Raw genomic sequence first — 10,995 nt, 5'->3', positions numbered from 1 at the left:
TCAGAAACCAGGGAGACGGGGAGGAGGCAGCGGAGACAGAGCTGCAGCCAGAAGGGGGCGCCAGACACCGGGCCTGATAGAAATCCACCCTTAGAAGTCACCTCCTGAGCGGCTCTCCGGGTGGGAATGCGATCCTATCGGAGGACCAGTCACCCTCTTGCCTGGGGCCCCGGAACGTCAGTGGCACCTCTAGGGGTATCTGGGCCCCAGCCTGGTCTTTCCTGAGTACATGACCCCCGCCTCAGGGCTGGAACGGTGACTTTGCCCATGCGCAGAAATGCAGGCATAGCTCGCAATGACTCTGGGCCACTCAGGTCCTGTGCTCCAGGGAAACAGCGCTGGCTGGGTAGCGCGCGGGGCGGGGCGAGGGGCGGGGCCTGCACGGAAGCCACGTCCGGGGCGGGGCCAGGTGAGTCGCGGGCTGAGCCGAGCCCAGGTGACGCACCGGCGGAGCTGTAGTCAGGTAAAGACCATTGTCCGCGGGAAGGAACCCGCCTGGGCCCAGGTGGGGACGCAGCGCGGGTTCTGGGGCTGGGCCCATTGCTCAGGCGGGCAAGCCGAGGCGGGGAGGGGGGCGGGGCCGCATGACGCGGTGCGGAGACGGGCGGGGACCCCGGAGCCCGCGCTGGCCGCCGCGTGTTCCCGGCCCCTCCCACACCCCAGCCCCTACCTTACCCCACCCCCCTTTTGCACGAGCGCGCGCTCCTCTCCCACTCCTCCAGTCCTGTTCCCCCGCACCCTCCCTGTACCCCCGTCCCCTCCTTTCCTGCTCCCTCGCTTCTCCCGCGGCTGGGCCGTCTCAGCCCAAACTTTCACCGTTCCCCCATTTTCCTCCCCAAATTCAGGGTCTCCGATCCTGCCGGGTCCACATCATTTCCCTCAGCTCCAACTTGGGAGGCAGGAAGCATCGCTCCGCTTCACAGATGAGAAAACTGAGGCTGCGCAGTTGTTACGCTGATTCAGACTCAGAGGCTCCGGCTGGGGGTGCGGGCCCGCTCATCACAGGGGATGGACCCCCAAGACTTAATATGCCCCAAACTTAAATCAGCCTCCAAAATCGCCAGTTAGGGGAGAGGCCCTGGACGCTTTCACTTTTCCCAAACCTTGGCCCGGCGCCACTGTCAACAGCACTGGCTTGGGGGTTCCCCAGGGCCTGGCAGGTGTGTGAAGAGTGGAGGCTAAGGCTCCCGGAGAAGGAAGCAGGGTGGGAGGGGAGGAGCTCCTCAGTCCTTGTCGGCGGGGTGGGGACCTGGCCTTGGCTGTCTGGAGGCCGCAGACTTTGAGGTTTTGTGACGGAGGCTGTGTGGATTCCAGAGAGCACGCGGTGCTTATTGACGGTGAAATGCAGTGTTAACATTTGTCCTGGTGAGAGCTCAGAATCTAAGACTCAACAGTAAATATCCTTTGGTCTCTCTCTGTTGGTGGTTTTAGGGTCTTGTTTGCGAGTTTCTCCTTTAATGCAGTGATGTTAAACCATTTCTCAAACCAACAGCACGGCAGGGGCCGAGGGGTGAAGACGGGCACAGTGCACTGGCCTGAGCCGGGCTAGTCCTTGTGGACAGCCACCTCCCCAGTCCCCTGTCCACGGAGGACTCAAAGTCTAGCCTCTGTGTGACAGAGGGAAGCCAGGGGCTTGTGGGAAGTCAGGGAGGGCTTCCTGGAGGAAGTGACCGTTGAGTTGGAAGATGGGTGAGAGATAGGCAAGGAAGGGTGTGGCACACTGCGGTTACACAGAGGCTGGGGGACTGTAGTTGGCTGGGGATAAGTCACATGTGAGGTGGGGGTAGAAATACATGCGGAGAACCTGACAGGTGGTCAGGTAAAGCCGGTAGGAATTTACTTGGTTGATGTCACTGAGTTGCTGAAGTGCAACCTCAGTGAGATGTTTTGTTTGTTTGTTGTATTCATTTGTTTAATATTTAGATTGCGCATATAAGTGAAAAAGTATTTGTCTTTCTCTGACTTACTTCACAAAGCATGATACCTTCCAGGTCCATCTGTATTTTTGCAAATGGCAATATTTGATGCTTTTCTTTTTATGGCTGAGTAATATTCCATTGTGTATATATGCTATGTCTTTATCCACTCATCTGTTGATGGGCGCTGCAGCGAGATGTTTTAAGGTCTGGAAACTTGACTAAACATCCCATGGATCTTGGCATCTCCCTAACAAGCCAGTCCCAGCTGAGTCGGTTGTGGGCACACCATGGATGGTGGCTTCCAGCAAGAGCTCAGCCACCTCGGAAGTGCCTGGCATGCATACCCATTCCCTGATTTTATCCTCTTTTACTGATGGGGAAACCAAGGCACAGAGGCAGCAGGAGCGGGAGAATGAACCACAGAGGGAGTCAGAGACCTAGTTTTGGAGCAGGTCACTTTCCCTCTTGGGGACTCAGCCTCCTGACCTGTAAAGTGGCCGCCCTTGGCCATCCTTCCCCCAAAGCATCACGGGCACCTTTGCTAATGGCTCTCAGGCCCTAACTGTCCACTTGATTGGATCATTCCTCACTCACACCAGCCTCATGAGGCAGGGGCTGTTACTGTCCCCTTTTACAGATGAGGAAACTGAGGCAGGGATGTTTAGATGACTTTCTGAGCTCACATGGCCGGTGAATGGAGAGCCAGGCCCGCTGTGCTGTGGCTGCAGCATTCGCGCCCTCCCCACCGGGCCAGCCGCCTCCCAGGGCCCTGAGGTCTGTCTCCTGGGTGGAGACATTCCAAGCCTGCCAGTGACTGCCCTTCAAATCTAAGTGAGAATAGCTTTGGGATATGAAAATGATGCTTTCAGTTTCTTTTCAGATAAATTACTTAACTTTTCCCTCAATCCTTTGATTAAAATTGATGCTCACGGAAGATGCGCCACATGTATCCAGAGGCTTCCCGGGCCGCCCAGGGTACATCTGAGGGTCCCCTTCTGGGCCCGGCACTGAGGGAGGGGGATGACCTCAGAGATGTCCATGTGGGGCTCTGCTGCAGGGTCCCGTCCCAGCCATCTGCCTGGAGGCTCCCAGAGCTGCTGGCAGCTGGATCTGGCCACTGTCCCGTTTTCTGGGTCCCTGAAAGGCAGGAGACCAGGCTGAGTTGGGTCCTCGTTTTCTCACCTCTCAAATGGGCATCAAGCAGCAGGGTGTCCTGAAGCTCAGAGGGAATAACTCCTCAGAGGAGAGGACCCAGGGTCCCCCCACCCGACTGGTCTGAGTATGGATGATGGAGATTATGGCAGAGGCCCCAGCTGTGTCCTCTTCCGGGACAGAGCAGCCTGGGATGGCAGACAGTGGAGCGAGCAAGGTGGGCAGTGGGAGTGACCTGGGGCAGGGGGAGGTGTTGGAGAGATGGGCCAGGAAGGCTTTGAATGCTAGGCTCTGCTGTGTACGCTTTGCCTGCTCTCTTGTTCAACAGACACCCCAAGTTCCTTTCAGGTCCTGGGTTGGATGAGTGCTGGGGCTCAAGCGTGAGTCAGAAATGGCCCCGGCTGTGAGGGAACACACGGTGATGGGTCAAGAAGGACACATGGACACCTGGTGAAGGCTGATGAGGGCTGCCAGAGTTTGGAGGAAGCCCCTCTCCCAGCCTGTGGTAGGTGTGGGGTCTGGGAGCATCCTAGCGCTTTTGACTGTAACAGACAGAAAACCCAGCTCTGAACCAGCCCAGAAGTCCAAGCGGCCATATTGGCCCATGTAGCTGAAATGGTCTGGAGATGCTATGGAAATCAGGTATGGCTTGATCAAGGCTGAGCAATTTCCTGCCCTTTTCGTGGGCTGCTGGATCTTCGAGGTGGCAGCAGATTGGCTCCAGCCATTCTAGGCCTCATCTTTATACACAGCTATGTGAAGAGAAACTGCTCCAGTGGCCCTTTCAGGACAGCAAGGGATTTTCTTTCCCAGAAGCACCTGGAAAGCTTTTCCTGATACCTCACGGGCCTGAATGAACCTATATCTGTGGCCAGGAAAGTTGCCGTGTGCTGACTGGCTCAACTTGGCTTCCTCAACAAACCTTTGAGAGGGAAGATGGGCTTCCTCTTAGGTAATCAGGCAGGCTGGGAGGTGGGGTGGGTCAGCTCCTTGCAGCTGGAGGGCTCTGCAGGTGAGGGTTGCACACCTGAGCGAGCACCTGGGTTCCGTGGGCAGGGCCACAGGGATGCTGGGGAGGGGAACGGCCCCAAGTCTCGAGGCTGGTGTCTACAAGAACCACAGGTCTCTCTGCAGACCCCCCTTGTCTTTTCAGAGTGCCCGCTGTCCCTGGGGCTTGTGGGCAGGCCCCTGACAAAGTCCTGTAGCAGGTCACAGCTCATTTGCACCTTGCTGCTGCCACCTTTGGGTGTCACGCCCAGGTTCCAGTGGCTTCTGGCCCCGCTACCTGCACAAGTGATCTACATCTGCCTTCTCACCAGTGTCGGCGACCCAGTGGTGTTTGTGATAAAGAGTGGGTAGTGGGGTCTGTATAAATAAATTTGTGGCATAGCTGAGACAAAAGGGTGGAAACGACTCTTCACGGGGTGCAACGTGGAGACTCTGGAATCCCAACTCAGGCGGCCCCCTTCTCAGCCCCTGCCCCTCATGGCTTGACTCTGACCGCCCCACCCAGGTGGGACCCTGTGCCAGCCCCCTTCTCTCTGGGTCTCCGTGACCTCCCTGTAAATACAGGGGTAGGCCTGGATGGCCCTGAGCCCGCCTCTCTTTCCCGCAGAGCCCTGTATCAGACGCCCCATCCTGAGCCTAAAGCCGAGAGCCAGGTCCTACAGATACGGCCGAGGGCTCTTGCTCTGTGCGCCCCGCACATCGTCCGCGCCACTCAAATTAAATTTGGTGCTAATTTGCCCGAGGTAAGTAGGTGATAATTTGTAGCTGCAGCATTAAGATAATTGCTGTGAGGGTCTATTTGTGTAATGTGCAAATATATTTTCATAGCAACAAACCCTTTTGCTATGAATTATACATAGAACTGTCGGGTGATTTGAAGCCTCTTTTGCGTGCCGGCTGTGTTGCGCCTGCCCCGGTCCGTGGCTTTAGCCGGCGCGGCCTCGCGATGCTGGTGGCTCCTCGGTGCCCACGTCCCCCATCCGTGGGCCACGGAGCCTGGCTCAGAGGGAAAGGGCTTAGCAGCAAGAGGTTCAGGAAGGAGTTGAGGCGTGTGTGGACTCAGGTGGAGAGCAAGGCAGGTCGGGGGTGATGGAGCTGCTGCTCTGAAGCCCACTGCCGAGGAAGAAGGGTCCATTTGTGATGTCTGGTTGATTCTCATTTGATTTCGGCATTTACGGAGGCCCGTATATGCCGGGCATGGTGCTCAGGGATCCCGTTTGATCGAGTCCAAGCCCCACCTTGTGGGGATGGTGAGGGAGCCCCCCAGTCATGTTAACTAAAGGATCACAGAACCATGTATCCACGCGTACCTGGTGGAGAGGTGCAAATGACGGGTACCAGAGGTGCGAATGATGGGTACCAGAGCTGTGAATGATGGGTACCAGAGGGGTGAATGATGGGTACCAGAGGGGTGAATGATGGGTACCAGAGGTGCGAATGGTGGGTACCAGAGGTGCGAATGATGGGTACCAGAGGGGTGAATGATGGGTACCAGAGGGTGGAATGATGGATACCAGAGGTGTGAATGATGGGTACCAGAGCTGTGAATGATGGGTACCAGAGGGGTGAATGATGGGTACCAGAGCGGTGAATGATGGGTACCAGAGCGGTGAATGATGGGTACCAGAGGGGTGAATGATGGGTACCAGAGCGGTGAATGATGGGTACCAGAGATGCGAATGATGGGTACCAGAGATGCGAATGATGGGTACCAGAGGGGTGAATGATGGGTACCAGAGCTGCAAATGATGGATACCAGAGGTGCAAATGATGGGTACCAGAGAGGTCGGGACTAAGTGCAGGGCAGGGCTGATGTCCATTGGTGCCGTCATAGCTCTGTTCTAAGCCAGATCTCCCCCAAAGAGTTTTCAGAAATGAAGTTCATTTTCTTGTGCCACAACCAAAAAGAAAAACAGTGTGGGCTTGATTGTTTCATTCTCTTAAAGTAGAGAATACCGAGGAAGATTTCATTGTGTTTCAATACCACTGATCTTTCAAAGAAAAAAAATCAGTGCTCGTTTTGTTACAAGTGACAGGTCATCTATAACCCAAACTGGCTTAAGCAGAAAAGAGGGTTTATTGGATCTTTGCACTCAAGTACAGCTGGATCCAGGTGCACAGTGTTTTAGGGACATTTTCTCCATCCCTTGCATTGTCTTCTGCCATGGGCTTCATTTTCCTCCAGTTCCATGTGGTGACCTTGGGTAACTCCAGGCTCACATCCTCTCAAGTTTGGGTCCAGTAGAAGAAAATTTAAAAGTATCTCTTCTGGGCTTCCCTGGTGGCGCAGTGGTTAATGCAGGGGACATGCGGTCGAGCCCTGGTCCAGTAAGATCCCACATGCTGCGGAGCAACTAAGCCCGTGCACCACAACTACTGAGCCTGCGCTCTAGATCCCGTGAGCCACAACTACTGAGCCCACACGCCTACAGCCCGTGCTCCGCAACAAGAGAAGCCACTGCAATGAGAAGCCCGCACACCGCAACGAAGAGTAGCCCCCGCTCGCCGCAACTAGACAAAGCCTGCGCGCAGCAACGACGATCCAACGCAGCCAAAAATAAATTAATTAATTAAAAAGATAGTGTTGATTTAAATATTTTAGGGAATTCCCTGGCGGTCCAGTGGTTAGGACTGTGCATTCTCGCTGCCGAGGGCCTGGGTTCAACCCCTGGTCAGGGAACTAAAATCCTGCAAGCCATGCGGCACAGCCAAAAAATAAAATAAAAAATATTTTAAAGAGTGGTGGTCACCTTCTGAAGCTCCAGTCTGGGGCTGGGGCTGTGAGCTGAGAGGCACATTAGATGTTGGAAAGCAGGGTGGGCAGAGGGCAAGTTCCGCCCCAGGATCAGAGGCGGTGGGAGGTATAATCTTAGAGGCGAGTGGCGAAGAAGAGAGAACAGAGGGACATGCCGGCCTTGGTCCTGCTGGGTGACTGACAAGACACCACCTTCACAGCCAGAGCTTCCCTCACAGCCATGCAGACCCCAGCTGGGATTTCCTGCAGGACACAGACAAAACGAGTCTTCAAATCCCATTTCACTCATGCAAAAAACAGTTAGCAACCTTAAAATAAAAACCTAAACAAACTCCCACATTAGTCCCAGTGAGATCGTTGATGCCTTTATTACGCAATTTTTTTTTTTTTTTTTTTTTTTTTTTTTGCGTGACGCGGGCCTCTCACTGTTGTGGCCTCTCCCGTTGTGGAGCACAGGCTCCGGACGCGCAGGCTCAGCGGCCATGGCTCACGGGCCCAACCGCTCCGCGGCATGTGGGATCTTCCCGGACCGGGGCACGAACCTGTGTCCCCTGCATCGGCAGGCGGACTCTCCACCACTGCGCCACCAGGGAAGCCCCTTTATTATGCGTTTTAATCGTCCTTCACTCTCTGGAGCCGATGATGGATGGTGGTGGGCGTGTCACGGGTCTCAGCTCAGGGAATCATTCCTTTATGCATAAACAGGGCTTCTCCTGTCTCGGAGACAGCGAACAACGTCGTGTTGTAAACAGCGAGGGGAGAAGAAGGGGTCGTGAGTTAAACCGATGCCTTGTAGAATCTGCATTTTATTGATAGTTTTCATTTCCTCCCATGTGTCATCATCGTGAAGCCCGTTTCGATACACTGGCCTGTGTTGCCAGCGAGCGGCAAGGGTATCTACTCATCCTGACCGATGTTAACGCAGATGCCCGGCGACTGTTCAGTGAGCGGAAGGGCTGGGGGTCCTGGGGCTCCTCACGGCTGCGGAGGAGGCCTCAACCCAGGGGCTGCGGGAGCGCGAAGGCCTCCCCACCCGGAACGTGGGGTCCCAGGGGCAGAGGGGGCCGTGGAGGCCGGGCTGGGGGTGCTGCCCTTGAAGCCAGCTGGTGGCTCACTTGGCTTCTCTGGGCCTCGATTTCCTCACCCGCAAATGAAACGGCACACCTGGAAGCACCCACCCTCCTGCCGGACACGTGGTAACGGGTCACATTTATTGAGCATCTGCTGTGTGCCATCTCTGCATGGCTTAATTCAAGCTGTGGATTTGGTCCTTCCTGCTCCCCGCGAAGTCAGTTCTCTTGTCCCCACGTTGTAGACGAGCAGAGAGGCTGGCCCAGGGCTGCCCAGCTGGTGCGCGGGGCAGGGGGTTCTGTCCCGACGGGCGGAGCGCCCAGCCTTGACTCTTCCTCTCTCCCTCCCTCCTTTTTCATTTTTTTTAATGGAAATTTTCCAATGCATCGGAGGTAGAGAGAACAGCATAAGGAACCCAATGTACCCACCGTGGCACTTGTTCTAAGCTGCATAAAAGTTTGTTGAATCTGAATAATGCTGTGATATTAGTTTGGCAGGACATTTAGAAATCTGTTGATGTGGAAGGAAAGTGCTGTGAGTTGCCCTTTCAGTTTTGGGGGAGGTAAAATGCCTTCAAGAGTAGCTGACCTTCATAGCTCAGCCTCGTGCAAGTGGATAGACCTTGCAAGCAGTACGTGTTCAGTAAGTGTTTATCGAATGAAATCAGTGTTTTTTGTAAACAGGATGCTCATAGGGGAAAGGAGCCAGGCCCGACGTAGGCGCTGGCCTTGCATCCTATACGTCCCTGCCTCAGTGCCTTTGCACATGCTGTGCTCTGCCCAGGGACCCTCCCTACTTTCGTTTGCAGATGGCAGGAGGGGCTCACAGCCTGGCCAGAGCCCCTCCTACCCCATTGCTGGCTGAACTGAGTCCAGACTCCTCGGGGGTGCGGGGGGCGGAATTCATCATTCTGACCCTAACCTGCCTGTTTTGCCCTTGTTTCCAAACCCCATCCATTGTCTGGGCAGGAGCACGTCCCCTCGCCTGGCCAGCACAGGGCCCCCTAATCAGCAGTAGGTCTGAGGTGCCTCTCCCTCCGCCACTGGACAACTGAGAAACTGTGGGTGGGAGGGAAGTGGGGCCCGAGTGTATGGGGAGGGCACTGACCTCTGCTGGACACCTACTATGTCCTGGCGTTACCCAGAGGGATCTCATTCTTGGACACCGGGTTCCCCGGGTTTTCTGAGAGCCTGACGTGCTACTTCTTGTTGGGAATTTCCTGCTGCTCACCCTTGGCCTGGGGGTGGCCATGCTGCCCCTCACTGGCAGGGGCATCATGTCCCCATGCCCGTCCCCCCATCTCTTTGAAGCTGTCCACTCCTCCCTGGTTCTCCGTGTCCCTGGGGCGCTGGGCTGCTCTGTTCCCAACGTCTCTCACTGCCATGGGGTGTGGGCGTTCAGCTGCCCGCCTCTTCTCAGGTACCCGCCTGAGGGCAGGGGCACTCGACCGCGGCCAGCAGGACACTGAGAGGACGGAGGGTGGGGGGTTTTGGTCAGTGAACCTCACTCTTCCCTGCGACCCACCGCACTGAGCAGCTGCTCCCCAGGCCCACCGGCCTCCTGGCCCCTCGTCCACCGCCAGGCCGCCATCACTTCCCTGAGGGGTCCTCGGTGGAGCCCCAGCCCGTGTCCACAGCCCCACCAGGGGCCCCCTCCCGCCTCCTCCTGTGTTCCCTCCCCAGTGAGCGGCCCGGCCACCCACACTCCGCACGGGCCTTCTGGCTCCCCACCCCCCATCGCTGGCCTGCAGGTCTCTGTCTGCCTCCCCCCACTTCCTTCCACCGGGCAGTCTCCACTCGGGACACCCTGCCGTTGGCCGTCCTCCAGCTGGCACCGGGGCGGGCCTTCCAGTGACCCCCGATCGTGTCCCTACCCTCCTTGCGGGCTCCCCAGGGTCGCTCGCCCTCCGTGTCACAGTAGGTCTCGTTCCCTTCTTCCCACCACTGTCTCTCGTTTGGGCCCCGAAGCGGGGAGTGGTGTGTCGTGTCGGTGGTGTGCCCCATCCAAAGCCCTGGCTCCTGCTGCTTCTCTTGCTGCATCTCCAGCCTGGTGTGTGGAGGCCCCTCTGGCACAGCGGACAGTGGGCTGGGGTCAGGGTCATGGGACACTGCAGTAAAGGATGTGTCTGGCCTTTGTCCCGGTTCCCAGGAGGTAGCCTCTCGATCCTCGGAATTTCCCGAGTGATGGGAGTATCTCAGTGATTCGTGACAGTTTATGTCAGGGGGTGACTCGTGCAGGACCCCTAGATAGTCATGCTCACGAGACGACTCCGGGTGGGGATTCTGTGCGGGAGAGACCCCCCCATGTGACTAGAGGGTTTGGGCTTTGTGGCCTCGGGGGCACTGGAGACCAAGCTCAGTAAACCAGCTCGATGATTTAATCAGCAGTACCCGTGGATAGAATGGACGGATGGATGGATGGATGGACAGATGGACGGATGGACGGACAGACGGACGGACGGACAGATGGACGGACGGACGGACAGACGGATGGACGGATGGACGTGTGGATGGATGGACGTGTGGATAGATGGGTGGATGGATGGATGGATGGATGGATGGATGGACGTGTGGATGCATGGGTTGCTGCATATTGATTGGACCGTGGTTCGGCCAGTCATGCCTATGGAATGAAACCCCAACAGTTGCGCTGGACACGGCGGCTCAGTGGAGCTGTTTGGTGGTGATGGTGTGTGGTCGATGTCCTGACTGCATGGGGAGAGGGCGCACAGGTTCCATGGCCAGGACCCCCGACCCTCCACCCGACTCCCTGTGCATCTCCCTTCTTGCCTGGTCCTGATTTGTATTCTTTATAAGAAAACTAATTGTAAGTATAACGCTTTCCCGAGTTCTGTGAGCCAATGAATTATCGATTGTGAGGGGGGTAGTGAGAAGCTCCGAGTCTGTAGGCAGCTGGTCAGAAGCAGGGTGGCCTGGGGACCCCCGACACGTAGCTGGTGTCTGAAGTGAGGGCCGGCCTGGTGCGGACGGCAGCCCCCACCTGTGAAGTCCCTGCAGATGTGGATGTGGCTGATAGAGCCCTGGCTGGTTCTCAGAGGGGGGCTCGCAGAGCTGGGCAGACACTCCCCGC

At 56.6% G+C, this 10,995-nt stretch overlaps 1 long non-coding RNA gene across 1 annotated transcript in view; it reads left to right on the top strand.

Annotated features, from left to right (window-relative positions):
• Window positions 1-383: 383 nt before the first annotated feature.
• LOC138842840 (uncharacterized) overlaps window positions 384-10,995 on the top strand; it is a 28,746-nt gene continuing 18,134 nt past the window's right edge. The window contains exon 1 of the long non-coding RNA XR_011377768.1: window positions 384-463. This is a non-coding gene — a long non-coding RNA (uncharacterized lncRNA). The remainder of the gene's footprint in view (window positions 464-10,995) is intronic.

This window comes from Globicephala melas, chromosome 10, assembly GCF_963455315.2.
Source record: "Globicephala melas chromosome 10, mGloMel1.2, whole genome shotgun sequence".
Taxonomy (NCBI): domain Eukaryota; kingdom Metazoa; phylum Chordata; class Mammalia; order Artiodactyla; family Delphinidae; genus Globicephala; species Globicephala melas.
This window is presented reverse-complemented; position numbering and strand designations above follow the sequence as displayed.